General features: G+C 33.2%; 2 long non-coding RNA genes across 2 annotated transcripts; one reads left to right on the top strand and one right to left on the bottom strand.

Moving 5' to 3' along the window:
* Nucleotides 1-4,307: 4,307 nt before the first annotated feature.
* On the bottom strand, nt 4,308-10,522 carry LOC127726074 (uncharacterized). Its single transcript, XR_007993317.1, has 2 exons — nt 10,256-10,522; nt 4,308-4,713 (listed from the first exon to the last, which is right to left on the bottom strand). It is a non-coding gene; the product is annotated as an uncharacterized LOC127726074 (long non-coding RNA).
* A 14,207-nt stretch (nt 10,523-24,729) lies between these two features.
* LOC127726073 (uncharacterized) lies at nt 24,730-27,423 on the top strand. The gene is made up of 2 exons (XR_007993316.1): nt 24,730-25,260; nt 26,790-27,423. It is a non-coding gene; the product is annotated as an uncharacterized LOC127726073 (long non-coding RNA).
* The last annotated feature ends 241 nt before the right edge of the window (nt 27,424-27,664 follow it).

Genomic DNA, 27,664 nt, shown 5'->3' with positions numbered 1-27,664 from the left:
CGACAACGTTTCCCCTGACGTGGAACACAGACACGTTTAAGAAAATGAAATGTAATGGGGTTAAACTCTAGTTTGATTTTTAAATCTCAACCATCCCCCTTAAATTTTACATCATTATTAGGAGAGAAAAGGGAAGAGTATCATCTAAGATTTAATCCCGTCGCCTCATTGGACGTACGGGTTTTACTCAGTCCCAACGAGGGCTAAGTTCCCAACAGAATAGACTGTAATTACTAAACTGCGGTTAGATAAAAAAATTTGTAAGGCAAACTTATATGTAAAAATTGATTCATGAAAAAGGTATAACAATACGGAAATATTTCAAAGTTTTTGCAAAATTTGTATTTGTTATCAGGAAAAAAGCATGATAAAGACTCATTTTATGTTTGAGTCGTTGTTTAAAATTTTTTGGCACAATTTAATTTTAATCTGAGCAGATCACAACATTAAAAAATACGAAAAATGCCAAAAAACCCTACAAACGTATATAATACGTATACAAACGATCCAGATTTTTGCCAATACCTTCTCTGAGGAAATTTTGCAAATTGTGTACTATATAAGGGTTTCAAACCCTTTACATCGTATGCTAACCTCTGAAATAAATAGCTTGTTTTGTTTCGTATAACCTATGTATGGAAAACATTTTTTTTGTGTTTTTGTATTATTTTTGCTTTTTGCATTGGTTTGTGTTTTGATTTTTCTTTTAGAAAAAGGGGGTGCTGTGAAATCGATTTTTCTTAATGATAAACATCAGCTATAAATTGAGAAAAATATTTTCAATGTGTAGTAAATAGGCAACAACTTTTTGTCACCACATAAATCATAAAATATGAATAGACGAAGATGCAAGGTATACATCAATAAAACAGCAACCCAACAACACACAACTGAACGGCATGAAATTCGCTGTTTTTACTTTATTAGAATGTCAGTTTAAATATACACCACTTTTCACGTGCAAGAGGTGCAGTTTTGATTATAACGGCATTATAGGGAAGAAAATTAGCAAAAAACTAAAAATTTTAGAGCGGGACTTTCTTCAGCGCAAGCCTACGTAAAATAGACGAGTAACAGTGTCGTGCAGTGCCGTCAATCTGAGTAGATGTACATTTTATATCACAGTATATATACTATCTGCAACAGAAGAAGAAACAGCATAATTTCATATTAAACGATTAAAACTGCTAACGTCTGTTTTCAGTCGAAGTCAAAGTTAAACTGGCATAACCATTCCGTGAGGGAGAAAACAGTCGTACGCCGATGTTGAAGAAGTCACTATGGTACCAGATGTAACGAAACTGTGGACAAACAATCCACTAAGTTTACCATGCAGAAAGGAAGTCTATTTAATCGATCGTCTAATGGAAACACAGGGAGAGGATCTGAGAAATCTGTCTACACTGCATTGTAAGAGGAAGAATCAAAAGTTAACACTGCCGAAGAAGCAGTTAAAGTGATTAAAACCAGACAGAATATTACAGAACAAAGACAATTGCATATCGAAAACGGCTCTTTTAAGGTCACAAAATTATTTCAAAAAGAGTATGACTATTGTTGACATAAAAACATGTAATCGCCAAAGAAGATTTTTTTTTTTCATTTTCCTCTTCATTTAGTTTTTATTTATTTGAATTTGTCTCCAGAAAATTAGTAAGACTTACACAGAGCGTGCAAGGTTTTAACAATGATTTCACGAAAATAGTTTGTGTGTAAATTCTTTAACTTTGCGCTTGACTTGACTACCAGAAGGTATAGAATCACTAATTCAGGCCCTGTCACAAAGAACATACAAGAAAGTAGTACATATGTTAAACAAAATAGTTCCTACGCATAACTGCTGTAACTTTGCCAAAAAGTACAAAACAATGGGTAATTTTGGTATCAAATGAAAGCTCAAGGTCTTGGAATTACTGCAGAACCTTGATGATTGTTTTTCATTAATAATGAAATACATATACGAAATTATGATAGAGAGCACATTTGCCCTGTTACTCAGATCAGAAGTACCTGTTTTAATATTACTCAACTTCCGGGAACCAGTACGCTCTAATATGCAAATAAAGATATGCACAAGTCAGGATAACGTGATTGCCACATTATTTGAACTTAAGACAGAATAGCTATAAAGGCTTAAAAGTGCATAATTTAACATAGAAAACAATGGGGCTATGAATTAGCGGATTTATTCCAGAAAACATAATTGAAGCAAGTCTGCATGTGCATTTCAGGAGCATTTTTTCTTTCTTCGCTCAGAAAATACCAAAACAAGTAAGTGTCTAAGTAGACTAGACACATGTTCACTAGCTTTACGATTTGATTTTCTGACATTATGGCATTAATATGCATGAAATATTTGCTACTGGACTTTAAGTAGAAAACATTCAAATCAATCCACTATATTTGATACAAAGCAAAACTGGTAGTGCTATCAGATTTATAAGATAATAAATTTTTTTTTTCAGCCATCTGTGCACACGGAAAATTAATTGATGCACGAATAAAAGGAGATGTGAGATGAACGTCAATGAGACATTAACCCAACTACAGAAATAACCGATATATTTTTTTCAGCCATCAGTGTACACGGAAAATTAAGTGTGAAATAGAAGGAGATTCAGATGGGATTTATACGTCAATGGAACAGCAGCCCGACGACAGACATAAATTAAAAAAAAAACAACAACAAGATGCATACATACAGTCTTCGACAAATAGATAGGTGACCACACAAATATGTCTCGCTCTCAATTGTCTCGATTCCATGACAGATATATATATATAAATTCAACAGAAACAGTAAAGATCTGCTATTAACAAACAGTTATCAGAATAAAAAAGGGGGGGGGGGGGGGTCATGACGATATGACATACGACCAAAAACGACAACGTTTCCCCTGACGTGGAACACAGACACGTTTAAGAAAATGAAATGTAATGGGGTTAAACTCTAGTTTGATTTTTAAATCTCAACCATCCCCCTTAAATTTTACATCATTATTAGGAGAGAAAAGGGAAGAGTATCATCTAAGATTTAATCCCGTCGCCTCATTGGACGTACGGGTTTTACTCAGTCCAAACGAGGGCTAAGTTCCCAACAGAATAGACTGTAATTACTAAACTGCGGTTAGATAAAAATATTTGTAAGGCAAACTTATATGTAAAAATTGATTCATGAAAAAGGTATAACAATACGGAAATATTTCAAAGTTTTTGCAAAATTTGTATTTGTTATCAGGAAAAAAGCATGATAAAGACTCATTTTATGTTTGAGTCGTTGTTTAAAATTTTTTGGCACAATTTAATTTTAATCTGAGCAGATCACAACATTAAAAAATACGAAAAATGCCAAAAAACCCTACAAACGTATATAATACGTATACAAACGATCCAGATTTTTGCCAATACCTTCTCTGAGGAAATTTTGCAAATTGTGTACTATATAAGGGTTTCAAACCCTTTACATCGTATGCTAACCTCTGAAATAAATAGCTTGTTTTGTTTCGTATAACCTATGTATGGAAAACATTTTTTTTGTGTTTTTGTATTATTTTTGCTTTTTGCATTGGTTTGTGTTTTGATTTTTCTTTTAGAAAAAGGGGGTGCTGTGAAATCGATTTTTCTTAATGATAAACATCAGCTATAAATTGAGAAAAATATTTTCAATGTGTAGTAAATAGGCAACAACTTTTTGTCACCACATAAATCATAAAATATGAATAGACGAAGATGCAAGGTATAAACACTGGACACTTTTAATTTGCAAAACACTCATTTGCAAATCCGCCGCCGCCTCTCCTTAGAGCTACAGTGTCGTGTATATAACCAAAATGTGCGGAATTACATGGGATTCAATAAATTCATTGCTTTTCTGCTGTTATTATTATATATATTTTGTAATTTGATTTAGAAAAACATGGGATTTTCAATATCCCATGGGATAAGGCAAATCCCATGGGATTGACCATTATCCCATGGGATTTTGGTTAAATCCCATAGGATTTTTTTGGGTCCCATGGGATAATTGTAGTCCCATGGGATATTTGTTGTCCCATGGGACAAAAAAAATCCCATGGGACTATAATTATCCCATGGGATTTTTAATATCCCGTGGGACAAAATAAATCCTATGGGATTCAAATTATAAATATACAGTAATGTGTATGTTACAATGAATTCTGTTTGGTAGTAAATTGTTTTAAGATGAATCTTTTTAGTTGAATATCTTTTTTTCCTTTGAAATGTTAATGCAATTATATTGTTCTATAACTGTTCAAAACTAAACTTTTAAACAACAAAGTAGATAATGTTAGTATCAATATATGTTTATTTATGAATTCTAGAATACTTTTTTGAAACACAATTTTTTCCCATTTGGAATCAATGAAAACTCTATTATTAGGCTTGACATACTAGTGGCTTTTCACATAAATCTAATTTTTTTTCAGGATATCCCTCCACCCAAAAAATTAATAGTTTCTTATCATCCAGCATTGTGTGATCGTAATGTATAGTCCACTTTTTGGCCATTCAGCACAGAACATTGTCATTAATATTGTTTTAATATCTTTAGATATTTAATAGAACTTCGATTCATTGACTGAGTGATGAAAATAATAACTGATCTGACTTTTGTCCATATTGTCTTTGAATTTATTCTGGTCTTGTTTCTGTGTTTTCTCCTTTTATTCTTAGTGATGAATTTCAATCCTTCTGAAAAAGAACCAATAAAAATTTGAAGTTATGGATTATAAAAAATTGTTTGCATACATGTAGCAATAACATATGATTTTCAATAAAAATAGCTATGGCGCATTGCGGTATGGATTTTACTGATTGTTGAAGGTTGTCCAGTGTCATCAGTTGCTAATCTCCTATATCCTTTGGTCTCTGGTGGAGAGTTGTCAAATTAGCAATATACCACATCTTCCTATTCTAATATTATATAACAATCAATTTATGTATTCTTCTTTATAACATTTGGGTATTTTCCCCAGTTATATATATATATATATAGATCAATGTTAAAACTTTAGGCAATTACAATAACATTCCATTTTTCACAAGAATTTGCAATATATTATGCAAAACGCCAACAACAGAAACAGCACTTCTTTAAACTTCTGAAGTTCTGAAAGAGTTCCACTTGTTTTTTATTTCAATGAGAGAAAATACCTTGAACTCTTTTGACATGTTGGAAATTATAACATTGAAACAAAAAATTATATTGTTTTTTTTTCTTATTTTTGTGTTGTTCGGTTGCTGTCTCATTTTTATATATGGTTATACATATATCCTAAATCTTCTTTTTGTTAATACTTAATTATTAATAGTAAAAATGGGATATTTTTTATTTTGATAATCTCAAAACATTATTATTCTATCAAATAACTTATTTCCAAGTTCACAAAACACCAATGTGTCAGATATTAATTTTAAGACATGTATAAACATGATCAACAAGCAGTTGACAGGATGTCATGCAAAAATCTCACTAATATTAAACTTTCACAAAAACTCCATACTCAGCGAGTACTATTAAAATTCTTAGTACAGGACACCATGCCTGGCAAACACTAGCATGTGTCAATGTCTAGTCAATCATGTAATCAGGCTCAAAATCTTAGGTTAGCACTGAATTTAAAAGTTCACCACACAATGAACATGTGTATGAAATTCAACTTCTGGTAAGCTATGTACCTTAACCTAAAACTTTAACCTAAGAATGTACTATAATTTCACATTATGACATTTCTATGTTCAGTGATCCATAAAATCAGGTTAAAAACAGTAAATGTGGTGTATAATGTATAAACAAGAGTGCACACGCTGAAATGTTGCGCCTTCTTTACTAATCATTGATATCATGTTGATAGTCCTATATATAAAGCTTTACTACAACTATCACATAAACTCAACATGATCCAAGAAAATGAATTCAAGGTCATATAAACCGGACAAGAAATACATGTACACCTTACAATCATTCAATATACTAAATACAGTTGACCTAGTATTGCTTATCATGCTTATAGTTTCTAAGAAGCAGCCTTAACCAAGAAAACTAAACATTGACCAATGAACCATGGAAATGAGGTGAAGGTCAGATGAACCATGCCAGGCAGACATGTACAGCTTACAATCCTTCCATACAACACATATAGTTGACCTATTGCTTATAGATTAAGAAAAACAGACCAAAACACAAAACCTTAACACTAAGCAATGAACTGTGAAAATGAGGTCAAGGTCAAATAAAAACCTGGGAGACTGACATGTACATCAAAAAATGTTTCCATACACCAAATATAGTTGACCTATTGCATTTAGTATTAGAAAAAAAGACCAAAACTCAAAAATTTAACTTTGACTACTGAACCATGAAAATGAGGTCAAGGTCAGATGACACCTGCCAGCTAGACATGTACATCTTACAAACATTCCATACACCAAATATAGTAGACCTATTGCATACAGTATAAGAAAAACAGACCAAAGCACAAAAACTTAACTATAACCACTGAACCATGAAAATGAGGTCAAGGTCAGATGACACCTGCCAGTTGGTCATGTACACCTTACAGTCCTTCCTTACACCGAATATACTAGACCTATTGCTTATAGTATCTGAGATATGGACTTGACCACCAAAACTTAACCTTAAATATAAAAAAGAAGATGTGGTATGATTGCCAATGAGACAACTCTCCACATGAGACCAAATGACACAGAAATTAACAACTATAGGTCACCGTACGGCCTTCAACAATGAGCAAAGCCCATACCGCACAGTCAGCTATAAAAGGCCCCGAAATGACACAATGTAAAACAATTCAAACGAGAAAACTAACGGCCTTATTTATGTACAAAAAATGAACGAAAAACAAATATTTTACACATAAACAAACGACGACCACTGAATTACAGGCTCCTGACTTGGGACAGGCACATACATACAGAATGTGAGGGCGTTAAACATGTTAGCGGGATCCCAACCCTCCCCCTAACCTGGGACAGTGGTGTAACAGTACAACATAAGAATGAACTATAATAACAAGAGTGCACACGCTGAAATGTCTCGCCTTCTTTACTAATCATTGATATTATGTTGATAGTCCTAAATATAAAGCTTTATTACAACTGTCACATAAACTTAACATTAACCAAGTAAACTAAACATTGACCAATGAACCATGAAAATGAGGTCAAGGTCAGATGAACCATGCTAGGCAGGCATGTACAGCTAACAATTCTTCCATACAACAAATATAGTTGACCTATTGCTTATAGTTTAAGAAAAACAGACGAAAACACAAAAACTTAACACTGAGCAATGAACCTTGAAAATGAGGTCAAGGTCAAATAAAACCTGCGTGACTGACATATAGATCATAAAATATTTCCATACACCAAATATAGTTGAACTATTGCATATAGTATTAGAAAAAAAGACCAAAACTCAAAAACTTAACTTTGACCACTGAACCATGAAAATGAGGTCAAGGTAAGATGACACCTGCCAGCTAGACATGTACACCTTACAATCATTCCATACACCAAATATAGCTGACCTATTGCATGCAGTATTAGAAAAAAAGACCAAAACTCAAAAACTTAACTTTGACCACTGAACCATGAAAATGAGGTCAAGGTCAGATGACACCTGCCAGCTAGACATGTACACCTTACAATCATTCCATAAACCAAATATAGTAGACCTATTGCATACAGTATAAGAAAAACAGACCAAAACACAAAAACTTAACTATAACCACTGAACCATGAAAATGAGGTCAAGGTCAGATGACACCTGCCAGTTGGACATGTACACCTTACAGTCCTTCCATACACCCAATATACTAGACCTATTGCTTATAGTATCTGAGATATGGACTTGACCACGAAAACTTAACCTTGTTCACTGATCCATGAAATGAGGTCGAGGTCAAGTGAAAACTGTCTGACGGGCATGAGGACCTTGCAAGGTACGCACATACCAAATATAGTTATCCTATTACTTATAATAAGAGAGAATTTAACATTACAAAAAATCTGAACTTTTTTTTCAAGTAGTCACTGAACCATGAAAATGAGGTCAAGGACATTGGACATGTGACTGACGGAAACTTCGTAACATGAGGCATCCATATACAAAGTATGAAGCATCCAGGTCTTCCATCTTCTAAAATATAAAGCTTTTAAGAAGTTAGCTAACGCCGCCGCCGCCGTAGCCGCCGCCGCCGGATCGCTATCCCTATGTCGAGCTTTCTGCGACAAAAGTCGCAGGCTCGACAAAAATCAGTTGAAAGAGGCTTTAAACTCATCAGATAGATAAAAATACAAATACTACAAGTACAAGTGGACGTGGCCGGGTACTTGTACATCCAAACAACAAAAAGACACTAAGTACAGATCTGAGAGTACTCGCAGTTACTGACAGCTAGTTCAAAGCCACTAATTACTAATAAAAAAAATCATGCATCTAAGACTAAGTTCTTGTTCACTGATCCATGAAATGAGGTCTAGGTCAAGTGAAAACTCTCTGACGAGCATGAGGACCTTGCAAAGTACGCACATACCAAATATAGTTATCCTATTACTCATAATAAGAGCGAAATTAACATTACATAAAAATCTGAACTTTTTTTTCAAGTAGTCACTGAACCATGACAAGAGGCTCTCAAGAGCCTGAACCGCTCACCTGCATTTTAGAGGAGAAGATCTTTAAATGTTAGCAAACTTGATTTTGACTTGGATGGAGAGTTGTCTCATTGGCACTCATACCACATCTTCTAATATCTATTGATGAACACATTGTGTAAAATTGTCTTTAAAGGGCAATAACTCCTTAAGGGGTCAATTGACAATTTTTGTCATAATAACTTTTTTGTAGATCTTACTTTGTTGAACATTATTGCTGCTTACAGTTTATATATATCTATTATTATATTCAAAATAATAACAAAAAACTGCAAAATTTTGTTAAAACTACCAATTCGGTGGCAGCAACCCAACAATGGGTTGTTCGATTCATCTGCAAATTTCAGAGCTGATAGATCTTGACCAACTGAACAATTTTATCCCTGTCACATTTGCTCTAAAAGATTTAGTTTTTGAGATATAAGCCAAAAACTGCATTTGACCCTTATGTTCTATTTTTAGCAATGGCGGCCATGTTTGTCGATGGATACAAACTTCGGATACAATTTATAAACAAGATACCCTAAGGAACATTAAGTTAAAAGTTGAGGGTAATTGGCCTAGTAGTTTCAGAGGAGAAGATTTTTAAATGTTAGCAAACTTGATGAACACATTGTGTAAAATTGTCTTTAAAGGGCAATAACTCCTTAAGCGGTCAATTGACAATTATGGTCATTAAATTTTTTTGTAGATCTTACTTTGCTGAACATTATTGCTGCTTACAGTTTATATATATCTATAATAATATTCAAAATAATAACAAAAAACTGCAAAATTTTGTTAAAACTACCAATTCGGTGGCAGCAACCCAACAATGGGTTGTTTGATTTGTCTGAAAATTTCAGAGCTGATAGATCTTGACCAACTGAACAATTATACCCCATGTCAGATTTACTCTAAAAGCTTTAGTTTTTGAGATATAAGCCAAAAACTGCATTTGACCCCTATGTTCTATTTTTAGCCATGGCGGCCATGTTTGTCGATGGATCAAAACTTCGGATACAATTCATAAACTAGATACCCTAAGGAACATTTAGTTAAAGTTTGAAGGTATTTGGCCCAGCAGTTTCAGAGGAGAAGATTTTTTAAATAGTTTACGACGACAGACGACGACGACAGACGACGGACGCCAAGTGATGGCATAAGCTCACATGGGGCCCTTCGGGCCTCGGTGAGCTAAAAATGAGGTCAAGGACAATGGACATGTGACAGACAGAATTCGTATCATGAGGCATCTATATTCAAAGTATGAAGCATCCAGGTCTTCCACCTTCTAAAATATAAAGCTTTTAGGAAGTTAGCTAACACCACCGCCATAGCCGCCGCTGGATCACTATCCCTATGTTGAGCTTTCAGCAACTTTTGCGACAAAAGTCGCAGGCTCGACAAAAATACATGAACATTTTAAAGTACTAAATTTTGAGTATATACATGTAAAACCACAAGTTACTAACTGAAGTTCATGGTGAACTGTAACCAAAAACTTTAAGTGAATACAATTTAGAGAAAGACAGATGAATGCACAAACACTATCAAAACAGAGCATAAAACTTACCTAACAAGAAGTTTTACATTTATTCTTCAGAAGCAGGAAAATTGAAGTTTTTCTTTTCTTTCTCTGCCCTCCATGATATAAACTTCAAATTCATTCATGCAAAATATGAAAATCTGCAAAAGTAGGACCTTGTATCTCAGCTTATCCACATTTTGACTTTTGAACTGCATTGTTCTTTCATCTTGCTGGCAACCTAAACATAAAAAAAATGATGAACACATAATTCTGGATTAACTTCGTGTATTTATTTTTGTTGGTACAAACAATTTTTTCAAACTTTAAACGAAAACATCATCACACTCACAAAAAAGGATGTCATACTAACCTCCAAAATATTTAAACAAACCAAAATTAATACTTGATTAAGATCTTGTCATAAATGTATAGCATGGATACCTCTTATTTTTGAAGACCATATGTCTATTGCATACTTATATTCCTTTGTACAAGAGTATGCATATTAATATTAAAGATTGATTCTGTCAGAATCTGAGGACTTTAAAATCAGAGGTAGTGCCATTATCCCCTGAATTCATTACACTATACAATGCCATAAGGCTACTCCAAGTTGTATGCCAATCTTTAACATGTTTAATTAGCATGATTAATTTAAGTTTCATAACTCCATGTGTAACTTTGAGAATCTTACAATACTTTTTATTCTGATTTTCAGAACTTACATGACTTATTGTGAGGTTTTTATTAATTCGACTGAGAGCTGTATTGCATTCTTATATCTGATACATATTTATGAGCTGAAGACCACCTCCGGGTGCATTATTTTCTCGCCGCATTGAAGACCCATTAGTGGCCTTCGGCTGTTGTCTGCTCTTTGGTTGGGTTGTTGTCTCTTTGACATATTCCCCATTTCCATTTTCAATTTTATGTATGCAGATTTTTCTTAAATCACAATAATCAATCTTACATTTTTGTCCATTATTCAAAATTAGCAAAAATAAATGCACACAAAAAATTAACATTGTTAAAGCTTTTTTTTAAAATTCAAAACAGTTGCCCAAAACCATTAAGTTCCTTGTTTGATTTATTTTATATTATTCAAAGCCTTTTATAGCTAGCTAGATGGTATGGCTTTTTCTCATTGTTCCATTCATATCGTTACCTATACCTAACTTGTCATGCTTGTGCATTATTTGGTCTCTGGTGGGGATAGGCCTACGGAAGAAGGTTCAACTTGGAATTTGCCAGATAATGAGTAATTATCCAAAAATGTAGAAGAAAGATATTCATAACCAAAACCAAAATTATGTTGAAATTAAAGATGTAAATTGTCTGTAACATGTTGTTTCATTTTGATTAGTGAGGTACTGGTGACCTGACGAAATTTATAAACATGAACTTTTGACCTATAGGAGTTACCCTACTGGAGTTTGGATCTAGGTCCGTTCGCCCTGATTCACATTCAACCTTAATTACTTGTTAGCCTGAATAAGTTAATATCTGTTTGCCCTGGGTCCATTCGCCCTGATTTTAAATTTTATTTTGTTATCTTGATGTATAATGTTTATTGTTGAATAGAGTATGGTAAAGTTTGTAGAAATTTTGCTCAATATTTATATTGTATTGCTACTACCAGATAATTTACATTATTTTCCTTTGATTTGCACTATAGAATACAGGTATACAAATTTTAATATAACACAACTGATGACGATTTTACAGTGGCGGATCCGGAAATTTTCATAAGTGACTGCCTAAGAGGGGGCCGGCTCCTGTCATGCTTCAGTGATTCCCTGTATAATCAACCAAATTTTTTCAAGAAAAGGGGGTCCCGAACTCCTTCCCCCCCCCACACACACTCAATCCGCCACTGCTTTAAAAAACAACTGAAAACCATTATTAACTGCATGTATTTATCTTAATTGAAAACAATTTCTTGAGTTTTTCTCATTTGGCGGATCCAGAACTTTTCATAAGGGAGGGCCGGCTCTAGTCTTGCTTTAGTGATTCCCTATAAAATCAACCAAATTTTTCCAAAGAAAGGGGGGGCCGGGCCCCCAACCTCCCCACCTGGATCAGCCTATGATATATTTTTATATCTCTCTCTGATATGCCATTTCAAATCAAATGTGTATTAAATAAAACTTTACACTAGAAAAGTAATGGATAGTTACTCATTTGGGAAACTTTCAAATTCACAGCATGCCGGTGCCCGTGTTAAAAGTGGTAGGTTTTCATCACCATGATCACCCTCGTTGTATTGCGGAATAACGATTTATGCAAATTGAGAAAAACATCATGTCTGTGGTTGATAATAGTGTGTGCGCTTTAATATTCTATACCTTCTTATTTAATAGTTTTTCCAATTTTGAGTACTGACGGCAAGTGTTGTAACGTATTAATAGTGTACGAATGTCTTGAGACCAATGTGCTATTTACAAGAGCGATCGGGGAATGCAGGGGAAAGAAACTTATCAATTATGTTTATTCTTAAGACAAAAATGAGCCGCCGTAAAATGAACCGTGTCGAGGAGGTTACCGACACGTAATAGGGCAGAGACTTTTTCTGTGTTCTTTATTTTTTTATTAGCTATATTTCTACAAACTTACACTTTTTGCTCATTACTCTCTTTCCTCATATTTTAGCATTTCATTATTCTTTAATCTTTATTGTTTGCCCGTTATTCTCTATTCTGTTAACCCCCATCCATACCCTCTTAAGCTTTCGGTAGTTTATTTTATCCTATTTCTGTCTATGTGACTGTAAATACATTTTTTATCACAAAACAAAAACTTACTAAATATGTTTTTATGAAGTCCTCACCAGTTGCGGAAAATGTCATAAGGAGACACTAACTGTCATGCATAAAGAGGGGACCCGCTTCAGTGATTCTCTAAATAATCAACCAATTTTTTTTCTAAAAAAGGGACGGGCCCCCATGCACTCACCTTAATCCACCTCTACCCCCTTCCCACTTCGTATCCTTGAATTCGGATTCATGATCTCTCTGACTATAAAGTAAGTAAGTAAGTCACATTTGCTTATATCAGGTTTTTGAATTGAACTGGCCTGGCGGATAGTTTTTTCATTTCCAATCATACCACATCTCCTTATTTTTATTTATACGAAAGTTTTATTCATATTTTTTGGTGTATTGATGAATGTGTAAAGATGCAGCAATTGTGTAGATACATTTTAAAATACAGCACAAGAGATGCAGATTATATAAAACTTATAAGTCGAAGACATACTGACAACGCCATGGCAAAAACTTAAAAACGACCAAATGACGTACAACAGTCTATAAAACTTTACTATAGCATACAAAACGCAAACATTTAAAACACATAAGAAGCATCCAGACAGTCAAATAGAAATTAAAAGAATAAATAATTTGTAAAGATTTTCAACTAGGCCTACAGCTATATTTTCTTATCAGCTAACAGTAAACATAGGTTCTGGTACTATGTGATAAGTCATTTTTTCATGCAGACCCAGTTTCATTGATACCTTGGGTTTTATGCATATCAGCCCAGATTATGTGTGTAATTTTATTAAACAATTCAACAATACATGTTCTAAACAGGTTAAATTCAATTTACAAATTTATAAATTCAGATCTACTGGCATTCAACACCCAATTACTTACTTGCCGTATATTGCTAAGTTTGATTGTATATTGTCAATCCCTCCACATCGTGAATACGCCATGCGAGGTGTTGGCTATGTTTTATACAGGGTGGCGGCTTCGAAGCGTAGAAAAAAATCCAGGTAAATGAAAGTGTAAAATTTTGTTGTTGAAAATTTTAAGCACTAAATTCCTAAATTTGCACTTAACTCCGTTCTACGGGTAACATGGTTGTTTTATATGAAAATAGGATAAAAAGCATCCGGAAAAATTATCACATTATAAGTATTCGTAAATAGATATGAAAAAACTTAACAAGGAATAATTATTAAGTATTGGTAAGTAAGCGGACAGAAAGTCGCAGTACAAAAGTTTAAATTAATTATTTTACAATTGTTTAAATATATGAGAGAAAGTTCTTGACGAATTGACTTTATTTATAGATGGTATTTAGTTGAGGAAATGATTAATTCGCCTTCAAATAGTTTTTTTTTTTTTTATCAATAACTTATAAAAAGGAGACATTTTTGACAGCATGAAGCCAGTTAATTACCAAACCACTTTGGCAGATTGGTTTCTTAACAGTCATTGTTCAATATTAATATTCAAAAATAAATTTTGTTTACAAGTCCGTTTCCTTTTAAAAATGTTTCAGAAAAATACTGAAACGTTTTTAAAATTAAGTTTATTCAAAGAAAAAAATATCCCAAAACTAAATCGTGACTTTTTACTTGTTACTTTTTGTTGTACGTTCTAAGTGTCAATCATAGCAACCACAAATTTGGAAATAAAATCGATTACAATGTAATTTTATAGAAGGAAAAAGGGGGGTTAATGAACAAATTATTACTATACACTCACATACTTCTTAAAAGATTTGCATTTGTAAGCTGTCTATAGATAATGTTAAATTATTTCAGGAGTTTCAATTAATTTAGCCGACAAAAAAGATTATAAACAGTTAATTTTCGACGGTCTCTAAAAACACCGCAAAGGACCTCCTTTGTGCACAAAGGAGCACAAAGGACCACAAAGGAGTATGATAAGTGCACAAAGGACCTGAAATTGTTTATTAAATGGGGGGAAAGGCATTTCTCACGAAAAAATATTAATTTTTATTAAAATACTCGAGTTAAATCGGTATAAATTTGAAGATTTACGAAACCGTGTTCCGTAACCGGTACGGATATGCATATGATTACGGCCATTTTCGATAAGATGTTAGTATACCCAGAGACATATAATACAATATGTCTCTGGTATACCTATAATTATATATTGTAAAGTATTGAGAAAACATGAACATATAAATAAAGACTGGTCATTAAACCGGAGAGAAAAAATTAAGCTAACACTGTTTGTAAAGATTTCAATTTCACAATTAATAAGTTTTGTATAATGAGGACTTGATTGCGCTTGGGATGAACAAAGCGTTATATATTCTTTACAGTTAATTATCAGCGTTCAAAGACCGTCTTTAAAAACAATAACATTGTTGAAAAAACAATTAGATGAAATATAAACCATTTTACTCAAAATTTTATCAGAAATAAAATAATATAAAATAAGAGAGTTCTTCACTGAAACATTCAAAGCTATACAAATTCAACATAAATCACTCTCAATACGACTACGTGTCAAGTCTTGGTATATTTTTTTTCAAGTTTGTTTAAAATTATGTTTAATTTCAAACCAATTTATAAATTTTAAATTAAATATTTTATTTTCATCAGCATTGCTTTAAGGAAACTGAACTCCTTATTTTTTTTTATCAATTATCTCAATATATGATAAATCTAATTAACAAGCTACTTAGCGTAGATGATTCTTTATACGGTATTTATTTCTTTTCGTATAATTATTTTAATAGTTAACCATATGCAAAATATCTACTTGCTATTGCAAAAAGTCTTAATTTTATTACGTAAGAAAACAAAGTGATGATATATGAGACAACAAAAAACAACAACAACACATTGCTATCCTATATAATTTTCGAAGTTTTGGTAATGCTTTACCCTTTAAAAATTACAACAATAAAATATCAAGAATAATAATTGACATTTTTATCATTTATGTACAATATCTAAACTATTTAAAAATTCACATACACGAACTTTCACTTAACCCGGATATAAAGTCGGTTCCAAACCGATACCGGTGATAACTAAAAATCGTACATTATTAAAAATCGCAATTTTTATTGAAATTGATTTTTTTTTTTACATTTTTCTTCATGAATTATAATATTTTTATGTTTTGAAATGAATTTCAGGTCCTTTGTGCTCATATCAAACTCCTTTGTGGTCCTTTGTGCTCCTTTGTGCACAAAAGAGGTCCTTTGCGGTGTTTTTAGAGACCCAATTTTCGACGCCTACTACTACAAAAAATAGTGATTCTTTTTGTCGATTTGGTACTTCAGTTTCGACTCAAAATTTCCTATTGAAATAGTTAGATGCCAAATATCTAGGAGAAGATTGTATTTGTACTTTATGTAATGGTGGTGATATTGGCGACGCGATTCATTATATTATAGCAAGGATTTGTACAAATCCTTGATTATAGAATGTTCGGCAATAGACGAAAGTAGACAAACCCTATTTAAACGGGGTTTTGATCTCCAAGGACCCCACATTTTACATCGAATAAGATCTATATTTTTTAACGTTTTCAAATGAAATAACTTGAATTGAAAATTTCCCGACTATGTGAAGATTTCTTATATTTCTAAATGGCTTCAATTATTACATACAAAACGACAAATGTATTTAACTTTTTTTTTGTAAAAACAATATTCATGTATTATTATAATTTTTCAAGGGAAACGCGTTTTTTTTTTTTTTTTTGCAAAGTTTACTTGTATGTGTTTAAAACCATCATCAATCAGTCCTAATTATTAAAGATCAAACGACCTAATCAAAATGATTATTGGTATTGAATATGATCATCGGTCATGCATGACGTATCCCAAATTACTTCTTTAATGTTGGTTTGATTTTATCAAAACCAAAATTATAAGATAAAAAATTAAATTATCTATCGAATGTTTACCCTCAACGCTCACTAAAACATATATACATGTCCTGAGTGACTTTTTATGTCCTGTCTGCACTCAGGAGGTCCTGAGCGGTTTTTAGACGTACCGTTAATTTATAGGCATATATTTGAAGCTGTTCTTAATTATGTACATTATCTATAGGTATACATGTATCAGACAAAAAGACTTTCCAATGAACTTAGTTCTAGTTATCTTAGGTCCTAGTAACAGGCACTTGTCTCAGAAAAAAAAATTCCTATATACTTTTAATGTTATATTAAGGTATATAGGAAACAAAATTCTGAGACAAGTGCCTGTGGTCCTAGTGTGAAATAAATCCACTGGGAATTGGCCTTTTTAAACACATCTATATACACGTTTTCTCAAGGGTTCGTACATGTAAAGTGAAATTATGTTTACTCAATGTTACATAAGTTTATTTGCTACTTTTTTTCTTCTTTATTTTATATAAATGTTTTTTTTTTTTATTTTAACATTTATATCTTCGAAAAATTTGTAGTGTTGCAATAGGGAATGGACACAGGTACTTAACTACATTTAACGAAAGAAATTTTGTGTAATGTCATCAATTAATCTGTATTACACAAAGACAGGATGTTCTCTAGAAAACTATGGTATTTCTAATACGTTATACACACCCCAGGGTACACGCACTGTCTTAATGGAAAATTACTGCATGCTTTAATTACCTGTAATCAGCCATACAACAAATCAGTTGACTGACCATGTCATTACAGTTTAAAAAGTTTTCCTCAGATCAAAACGGAATATTCATTTTAACTTTAAAATTTAAAACTTTAAAAAGTATACTTTGACATAATTATGAAGTAAAAGAATTTAACAATTTAATAATCGGATTTTTCCAAAGATTAAGATACAATTATATTTATTATTCTGGGACTGACAGATATATCACAGGCAAATGTCTCAGAATTTTATTTCCTATATACCTTTATTAAAGTATAGAGGATTTTTTTTTCTGAGACAAGTGCCTGTGAGATATATGCATGCATATAGCCTTTGTTAGTCTTGTATCATTTTTAATTTTAGTTTCTTGTGTACAATTTGGAGTTTAGTATGGCGTTCATTATCACTGAACTAGTATATATATTTGTTTAGGGGCCAGCTGAAGGACCGTCGCCTCCGGGTGCGGGAATTTCTCGCTGCATTGAAGACCTGTTGGTGACCTTCTGCTGTTGTCTGTTCTATGGTCGGGTTGTTGCCTCTTTGACACATTCCCCATTTCCATTCTCAATTTTATAAGTCCCAGACATATATAATTGTAAATCAAAATGATTTACATAATTACTGGGAAATAATATAACTTGATGTTTCAGTTATGTTGATGTCACAAATACACATGAATTATTTGATGATGCATGCTGGAATTTCTTATCTAAATGCATGACGGTGACCACAGACATATATATATATATCCATTTACTGATTCTATAATTTCTTGAGAAAAAAAAAATCAGGAGGGAAGTCAAACAAACATTTTAAGCTTTTATTAACAATTGCTGGGAAAACAATAAAATACGACACTGAGTTTTGAAAAAAAAAGTTTATGATTGGTCTTGATTTTTTTTTTAATAAAGATAGAAACATTTTTTTGTCCCCAAACAAAACTTGACAATGCCCCCTTTTTAGCCACACCGACAGATGCCGATGAATGGAGAATTCCAAGTAGGGTCAAAAGGTCACATTTTAAAACTTTTTAGTCGCCAAGTCTCAAAAAAGCAATTATGACTGGCATTGTTTTTAGTCGAATTATATTTTTGCAGGTCAGGTTGCAAAGTGGCAGGTCGGATTTGACCATGTTGACAACGGTCATAAAAAATATCCGAAAAAAACGTTGAATCAAACGATATGAACCTACGCAGTTTTATATTATAAGATATTGACACACACCAGTGTGCTAACTGTGCTGGGTGAGGTGCTGTAACTTGACATACATTTATCATTAAGTTACAGTACTGTTAGGATTTGCCTGCCTTTTTACAGCGGGGACTTTCTATACTAACTGTTAGTATAGACTGTCCCTGGCTTGAAAGTATGGTTCTCTGCTCAGCAACGGGTGCGTGATTAGCAAATCAAATATCTTGTAGCAGTAAAATACCTTGTTTATATAGGAAGTGAACCCCCCCCCCCCCACACCGAGTAAAATACACAAATGTATAATACCTTAATTCAGGAGCACAGTCTGTCTTTACCGTAAATAACTTCGAGATTAATATGTAAGTTTACTTTGCTAATCGATGTTCCTGTAATTCAGATTTATATTTATTTGTGAGACCCCCAATCACTATTTATGATCATTTATATTTACTCAAAGAAAGGGGTTCTCCGTTACTGGGAAAATCTTATCTGATTCAGGATCAATTTATCGGTTACACTCCCCTGTCACCAGTGATTCTTTGTTGTAAGCTAGTATACTGTTGACTATCAATTTGCATGATTAGTTACAGATGTCGACTCGGACTACTGCAAAAGACAATAATTCAGTTCACTGATTTAGATTGAATAGTGGTTCGGTTAATCCCGTCTTCCCCAAACAAGTAAGACTTAGGTTACATCTTTTGGTAGGCCAAATAATTATGACGTCTTGCAAGGCTATTTTATTTTTTATCTATCTATTTATCTGCATATTTCCGAACTCAGTCACAACTTTGACTATTACGTGCACAGAAAGAAGTTAAAATAGCCTTGCAAGACGTCATAATTATTTGGACTAATCTTTTGGCAAAAATAGACGTACCACAGGGGTTTGTTACAATTTGCCAGGTTTTCTACCCTTACGAACCCTGAAAAACTAATCATGCCAGGTGATAAAAAATCTGTCTCCCCTTTTTATCCCATCAGAAAATCAAAAGGTTGTCTCCTTACACCTACATGACAAAAATATATACAGATATGGTATCATTGCCAATGTGACGGCTCTTCAACAGAAACTAAAGACGTAGAAGTTAACAACTATAGGTCACCGTACAGATTTCAACAATGGGCTAAAAAGCCAAACTGCGTCATAAGCTACAAAAGGGCCAAAATAGATAGACAATATCTGACAAGGGTAGAAATGTTCAGAATGTTGAAAAAAAAATCTACTGTCCATTTTAAATCTTGGATAAACTCCTTATATTATACTGCCTGGTCTCGTGGTAGCGTGTTCACCTCAAGTGCAGAAGGTTGTTTATTTTGAATCCAAATGGGTAAAACCAAAGACTTTAAAGTTGGTATTTGCTGCTTCTCCCCTAAGCACGCAGTATTATTAAGGAGTAAGAGCAAATACTGGTTTGTTCAGAGTCAGAATAATGTGTCAAGGTAAGGTGACATGCCTCTCTGAGAACTAGTGTAAGAGATAAATTAGTCCTGGTAAAAATAATGAAAATTGTCTGGTCAGACAAATATAACTAGTATTAAAAGTCCATGGATACAGAATTTACTAGTATATTTAGTCCGATGTCAGTAATTTATGTCCCCAGACTAATTTTCCTAGTCCATGACATCACTATTCCGAGGTAAAAATGTCCAGTTTTTTTAATACTGTATGCAGCATGTCAAGTATATTTGGTGTATGAAAATTTTTAAGGATGTATGTTAGTCTGGCATGTTTTAATCGACCTTGACCTCATTTTCATGGTTCATTGCTCAATGTTATTTTTTTGTTTTTTGGTCAGTTTTTCTATTTTCAAATTAGCAATAGGTCAACTATATTTGGTGTATGGAATGATTGTAAGGTGCATTTTTGTGGTTTGGTCTATTTTTCGGATACTTTTAGCAATAAGACCCCTATATTTGGTGAATGGAATGATTGTAAGATGCACATGATTGTCTGGCATGTTTAATATGACCATGACCTCATTTTCATGGTTCATTGGTCAATGAAAAGTTTGCATTGTTTTGTCAGTTTATCATATGCTTTAAGCAACAGGTAAATTATATTTGGCGGATGTAACAACTGTAAGGTGTGCAACAGGGGGGTAGCTAGGTTTCCAATCAACTGTAGGCACAAATTGCGGCTGGGGGCCACTTAAGGCCCCAGCAGGTCCAGGGCAGAGCCCTGGTAGGGGGTTCAGGGGGGCAAAGCCCTCGATGGAAAACGGTTTTCAGCATTTTATTTGCAGAATTTTGTGTACAAAAAATATTAAATTTACTGGTTATTTTATCATGATAATATCATGAATATACATGAAGAAAAGTTCGAAGAATTATAAAAAATTGGTGAATTAGAGCAGTAGGATCGGAAATCTAAAAAAAAAAAATTATTTACAATATGCATTGCCCAGCTTAGATCAGCATAGCCCTTTAATTAAGCAGTACATCCTATTTAGTTTTTATACGACTGCAAAAAAATTTTGTGGTCGTATATTGGTATGACGTTGGTGTTGTCTTCGTCGTCGTCGTTTGAAGACACATTGGTTTTCGCACTCTAACTTTAGTTTAAGTGAATTGATCTTTATGAAATTTTACCATAAGGATCAATACCTCAAAAGGAAGGTTAGGATTGATTTTGGGGGTTATGGTACCAACAGTTAGGGAATTAGGGGCCAAAAATAAGCATTTTTGTAACTTCCAGACATAACTTGTGTGTTAGTTTATGGATCTCTCTGATATTGTACCACAGGGTTCCATACCACAAAGGGAATGCTGGGATTGATTTTAGGGGTAATTGCCTAAAAATTTTGGGAATTAGGGGCCAAAAAAGGGGGAAAAAACAAGCATTTTTCTAGTTTCATGACAATAACTTGTGTGTAAGTGTATAGATCTTTCTGAAATTGTACTACAAGGTTCCATGTCACAACTGAAAAGCTTCAATTGAGTTTGGAGGTAATTGCCCAAAATGTTTAGGAATAAGGGGCCAAAAAGGGGCACAAAATACGCATTTTTCTAGTTTCCAGACAATAACTTGTGTTCAAGTGTATGGATCTCTCTGAAATTGTACTGCAAGGTACCATACCACAAAGGGAAGGCTTGGATTAATTTTGGGGGTAATTGCCTCAAAATTTTAGGAATTAGGGGCCAAAAAGGGGCAAAAACAAGCATTTTTCTAGTTTCAGGACAATAACTTGTGTGTAAGTGTATGGATCTTTATAAAATTGTACTACATGTACAAGGTTCCATATCACAAATGGAATGCTGGGATTGTTTTTTGGGGTAATTGCCTCAAAATTTTAGGAATTAGGGGCCAAAAAAGGGGCAATAAACAAGCATTTTTCTAGTTTCATGACAATAACTTGTGTGTAAGTGTATGGATCTTTCTGAAATTGTACTACAAGGTTCCATATCACAAAGAGAAAGCTGGAATTGAGTTTGGGGGTAATTGCCCAAAACGTTTAGGAATAAGGGGCCAAAAAGGGCCAAAAATAAGCATTTTTCTAGTTTCCAGACAATAACTTGTGTTCAAGTGTATGGATCTCTCTGAAATTGTACTACAAGGTACCATACCACAAAGGGAAGGCTGGGATTGATTTTGGGGGTAATTGCCTCAAAATTTTAGGAATTAGGGGCCAAAAAGGGGCAAAAAACAAGCATTTTTCTAGTTTCAGGACAATAACTTGTGTGTAAGTGTATGGATCTTTATGAAATTGTACTACAATGTTCCATATCACAAATGGAAAGCTGGGTTTGAGTTTGGGGGTAATTGCCCTAAACGTTTAAGAATTTGGGGCCAAAAAGGGGCAAAAAAACAAGCATTTTTCTAGTTTCCAGACAATAACTTGTGTTCAAGTGTATGGATCTCTCTGAAATTGTACTGCAAGGTACCATACCACAAAGGGAAGGCTTGGATTAATTTTGGGGGTAATTGCCTCAAAATTTTAGGAATTAGGGGCCAAAAAGGGGCAAAAACAAGCATTTTTCTAGTTTCAGGACAATAACTTGTGTGTAAGTGTATGGATCTTTATAAAATTGTACTACATGTACAAGGTTCCATATCACAAATGGAATGCTGGGATTGTTTTTTGGGGTAATTGCCTCAAAATTTTAGGAATTAGGGTCCAAAAAAGGGGCAATAAACAAGCATTTTTCTAGTTTCATGACAATAACTTGTGTGTAAGTGTATGGATCTTTCTGAAATTGTACTACAAGGTTCCATATCACAAAGAGAAAGCTGGAATTGAGTTTGGGGGTAATTGCCCAAAACGTTTAGGAATAAGGGGCCAAAAAGGGCCAAAAATAAGCATTTTTCTAGTTTCCAGACAATAACTTGTGTTCAAGTGTATGGATCTCTCTGAAATTGTACTACAAGGTACCATACCACAAAGGGAAGGCTGGGATTGATTTTGGGGGTAATTGCCTCAAAATTTTAGGAATTAGGGGCCAAAAAGGGGCAAAAAACAAGCATTTTTCTAGTTTCAGGACAATAACTTGTGTGTAAGTGTATGGATCTTTATGAAATTGTACTACAATGTTCCATATCACAAATGGAAAGCTGGGTTTGAGTTTGGGGGTAATTGCCCTAAACGTTTAAGAATTTGGGGCCAAAAAGGGGCAAAAAAACAAGCATTTTTCTAGTTTCCAGACAATAACTTGTGTTCAAGTGTATGGATCTCTCTGAAATTGTACTGCAAGGTACCATACCATAAAGGGAAGGCTTAGATTGAGTTTGGGGGTGATGAATCATAAGGGGGTTCAAAAAATTTGGAGGGAAGGATTTTTTTTCCTTTTTTTTTTCTTTTAAAATTTTCCATTTTAAATTGGTTATTTCTGATTTATATGTAAAAGCAAATAATAATGATATGGTTTGAATAGGTCAATTAATAATTTATAAGTTCTTAGACCACATTCATTCTGTGTCAGAAACCTATGCTGTGTCAAATATTTAATCACAATCCAAATTCAGTGTGTATCAAGCTTGAATGTTGTGTCCATACTTTCCCCAACTGTTCAGGGTTCAACCTCTGCGGTCGTATCAAGCTGCACTGCGCCCAGCGGAGCATTTTATTTCACATCTATTCCTTTCTGATTGAGGATAGTTGATATATACGTTAATTGGTAGTACATAATAGACGATCCTTAATTAAAAGAATAGGCACGTAAACACTGAGACTAGACGATCCTTAATTAAAAGAATAGGCACGTAAACACTGAGACTACTATATATAATAATACTATCCTTTAGGCTACCGATGGACCATCCATCTTTTGACTCTCACACACAGTTGATGCCCAATGTAGAAGTTCGGTTCTGTTCATACTATCGTGACAAAATTCAAGAAATTCATATTTTCTGATATCCTCTACTGTAAAATCCCTACCTGCTTAGGAATAACTATGGTCATTACACGTAGATCTGAGAGTACTCGAAGTAACTGAAAGCTAGTTGATTGATTGATTGCTAACTTGATGTCCAGTGGCAAATAGTTATGCATGTTCAGGACAAAAAAATTTTTACAATAAATACAGGTAGCCATTAGGTCCTGTAATAGGGGTCGTCCAGGATGAAGGTTTGAAAATTTGAAAGTGCCATTAGAAAATTAGGAGATAACTGAATTGTATTTTAAGTGTGGCCTTCGTACAACGTAGATTTTACTTTCGCAAATTGAGTTTACCTTGGGACACGTAGCGGAGCTAGGTAAATGAGGGTTTATTGGATAGGGACGGAAATTTTGCCTTTCAGCAGACCACCTACGGACCCCTCAAAGAGTTGTTGCAAGTGTTCTTAACATGCAAAGAGCGTGGCATTCTCTCTACACCAGCCATCAGTTAACATCCCCTTTCTGACCATACATACAATTCTACCTAATACTCCATTCACTCAGGATGATAGACTAGTGTACAAATTACATTTGATAATTAAAGAATTTTGACGACTTCATGTGCATCTACAGATAGCGTTGTCATCTTTTTTAATACAAAATTTTTTTTTTTTTTTTTTAAAATATGTGTAGGCACGTGCCTAAAGTGCCTAACAGCAGCTACGCCCCTATGCATGTCTGTCTGGCAGATTCATATAACCATGACCGAATTTATGGTTCTTTGGTCAATGCTAAGTTTTCTTGTTTTTTTCATTTTATCAGATATTATAAGCATATGTCTACTTGTTAGTGTATGGAATGACTGCAAGTCGTCATATAAAAATAAGAAGATGTCTGTCTGCCAAGGTTAATATTAATGTGACCTCATTTTCATAGAATATTGATAATATTAAACACCAAAAATGATGAGCAAGACAAGATATACAAATGATCCAAAATTGTCAGTTGCCTACTAGTATTAATTATGTAATAGTAGTTATTGTCATTAAATGATAATGTTTACCCTTTTATGTGTAGGGCAAGAATATTAAAGATAAAAGGAAACTATAAACAAAAGAAATTATCAACAAAAATAGATTTACAGACGTCAACAAAGCCTAAATGGTAAGTCCACTTCTATAAAAGTTATTGCCCTTGAATAATGATTATTATGAAAATAAGATGTGGTATGATAAATGAGAAAATTATCCACCAGAGTTCAATTAAGTGGATGTAAGCAATGCAATTACTTATTAGAGGCCAACAGACCTGTAAATAATGAGAAAACCCATACCCTATACATAATATAGACATCTATAAAAGACACCACAAACAAAATTTGGAACAAAACATCAATTCAAACTTCAAATAAACCAGACTAATTTATAAAAAAAAACAAGTTATGAAAAAACAAATATGACGGACGTGAACCAACATCAACCACTGAACTTTGGACAGGCAAAATATGGCATGGTTGATATAAAGATATGAAGTGGTATGATTGCCATTGAGACTTTTCTCCAATAGAAATCAAATGACATTAAATTTAACAAAATTAGTTCACTGTACAGCCTTCGACAATGAGCAAACCCTATACTGCATAGTAATCTATAAAAGGCCATGAAATAACAAATGTAAAACAATTCAAAAAGGTCATGGTGTCTATCCATGCTAAACATGCTTGGGGGAAACACCACAAAGGCGAAAGCTAAGTGCCTGATTTTTGCACAAAACAAAAAACAAATATGATATATAGCAACAATTGACAACCACTGAATAACAGGCCCCTGACTTGGGACAGCCACTTACAAAATGTGGCATGGTTTAACATATTTGCTGGCACCAAATCCTCCTCTAATTAAGGACAGTGGTGTAAGTGTCAGTTCAATATGAAAATATAAAAACTATAAAATCAGTTGAAAAGGGCTTTTTTCTGCTCTTTGGTCAGGTTAATTTGATACATTCCCATTTTCATTCTCAATTTTATTAACTCATTCGAATGCAACAAAGCAGAAAAACAGCTACCAAAAACACAGACCGGAAGTGGCTGGAAATTTATTCATTCCCTTTAACAAAAAAGACTCAACATACAGATCTATTAGTACTCACAGTTACTGACAGCTAATTCAAAGCAAATATCAACTACTGTAAATTCAGAAATTATTACGATGTTTTTATTTTTGAGAAAATGCGACAAGTTTATTATCGCAATAATTTAATCTCGCATTTTGATTTTTTTTATAGGAAATGAACAGGATATTTCTAAATATCGCAAAAATTTAAATCGCATTTTAATCTAAAATGACAAAATCGCAATAATAAATGCACGCAATAATTTCTGAATTTACAGTAATAAAATAAACATTTTTTGAGCACCCAACCCACCCCTAACCTGGGACAGTGGTTTTAATAACAGCACAACATTTGAACAAACTGTAAACATTTGTTGCAATTGGCTTAACTCAAAAGACTGCAACAAGGCACAAAAAACAACTAATATGAAAACCATAGACACAAAGCACTGAAATAAGAGTTCTTACAATTCTAAATATTCAAATGAAAGTTTTATCAAAATGTACATAAACATGATAAAATAGCCATTTTATTGCTGTATTTCTCTTCATATATAATTTTTGAGTTTTGTGTATTTGTAGGTCAGACATCTTGGTTTTCATGATCATCATTCAACAAGTCAATACTGAACAGAAAACTTAAAGTTGATATTTTCTACATAGTGTGACTTTTTTATTAATTTGAAATGGAATGTGTTTTTTTCCTACATAAGAAAGAGGAAATTTCATCATAATGACTATAAACAAAAAGGAGTCATATCATCATCATCCTAGATGCACAAGAACTTAATCATGTAAATGCAACAACATAATTATCAATTGAAAGAAGGGAGGAATGAAAAAATATATTAGAATTTTGTTGTCCAAATGAACTTGCTTTGTCCACTCATTTAAATCACTCCATCCAATAAAGATGTACGGAGGAAGATTTTTGAAGAACAGATTGCAAAAATGTTTTGTCTAAGAATTGTAGGAATATTCTAGTGGATGAAATAATTTATTTACTTGACTCTTATATAGTGGACTGAATAATTGTACATAGCAAGCTGAAACAAGAAAACTAAAACTTAACAGGAAAAGTATTTATTTTATAAATTTGCAAATATAAACGTAATATTATGAACACCACAAAGGTATAAGATTCAAATTGTTTGCATGTATTGCAATGGAACTATAACAAAGAAAACTTTAACTCATGAAAAGAGTAAACTATTAACTGTGCTTTGTCAATTTATTCAGTCAGAATATGAAATATTTTTTTCAGTTCTATTTTTCATAATAAAACAAACAAGACAAAGATTTCAAATCAATATTTTTTTCTTTTATTAAGACATGTCATAATTTTATTTCAGTTAAAGGATTTTATTTTTTGACTTTAAATAGTATTATACTTTCCAAAATAATAATAATCTTTATTGTCATATAAACAAATTAAAAACATGTTTGTGACAAAATGA

The sequence above is a fragment of the Mytilus californianus genome, unplaced genomic scaffold, assembly GCF_021869535.1.
Source record: "Mytilus californianus isolate M0D057914Y unplaced genomic scaffold, xbMytCali1.0.p SCAF_16, whole genome shotgun sequence".
NCBI lineage: Eukaryota > Metazoa > Mollusca > Bivalvia > Mytilida > Mytilidae > Mytilus > Mytilus californianus.
Note: the sequence above shows the minus strand (reverse complement) of the source record. Positions and strands in the feature narration are given on the sequence as shown.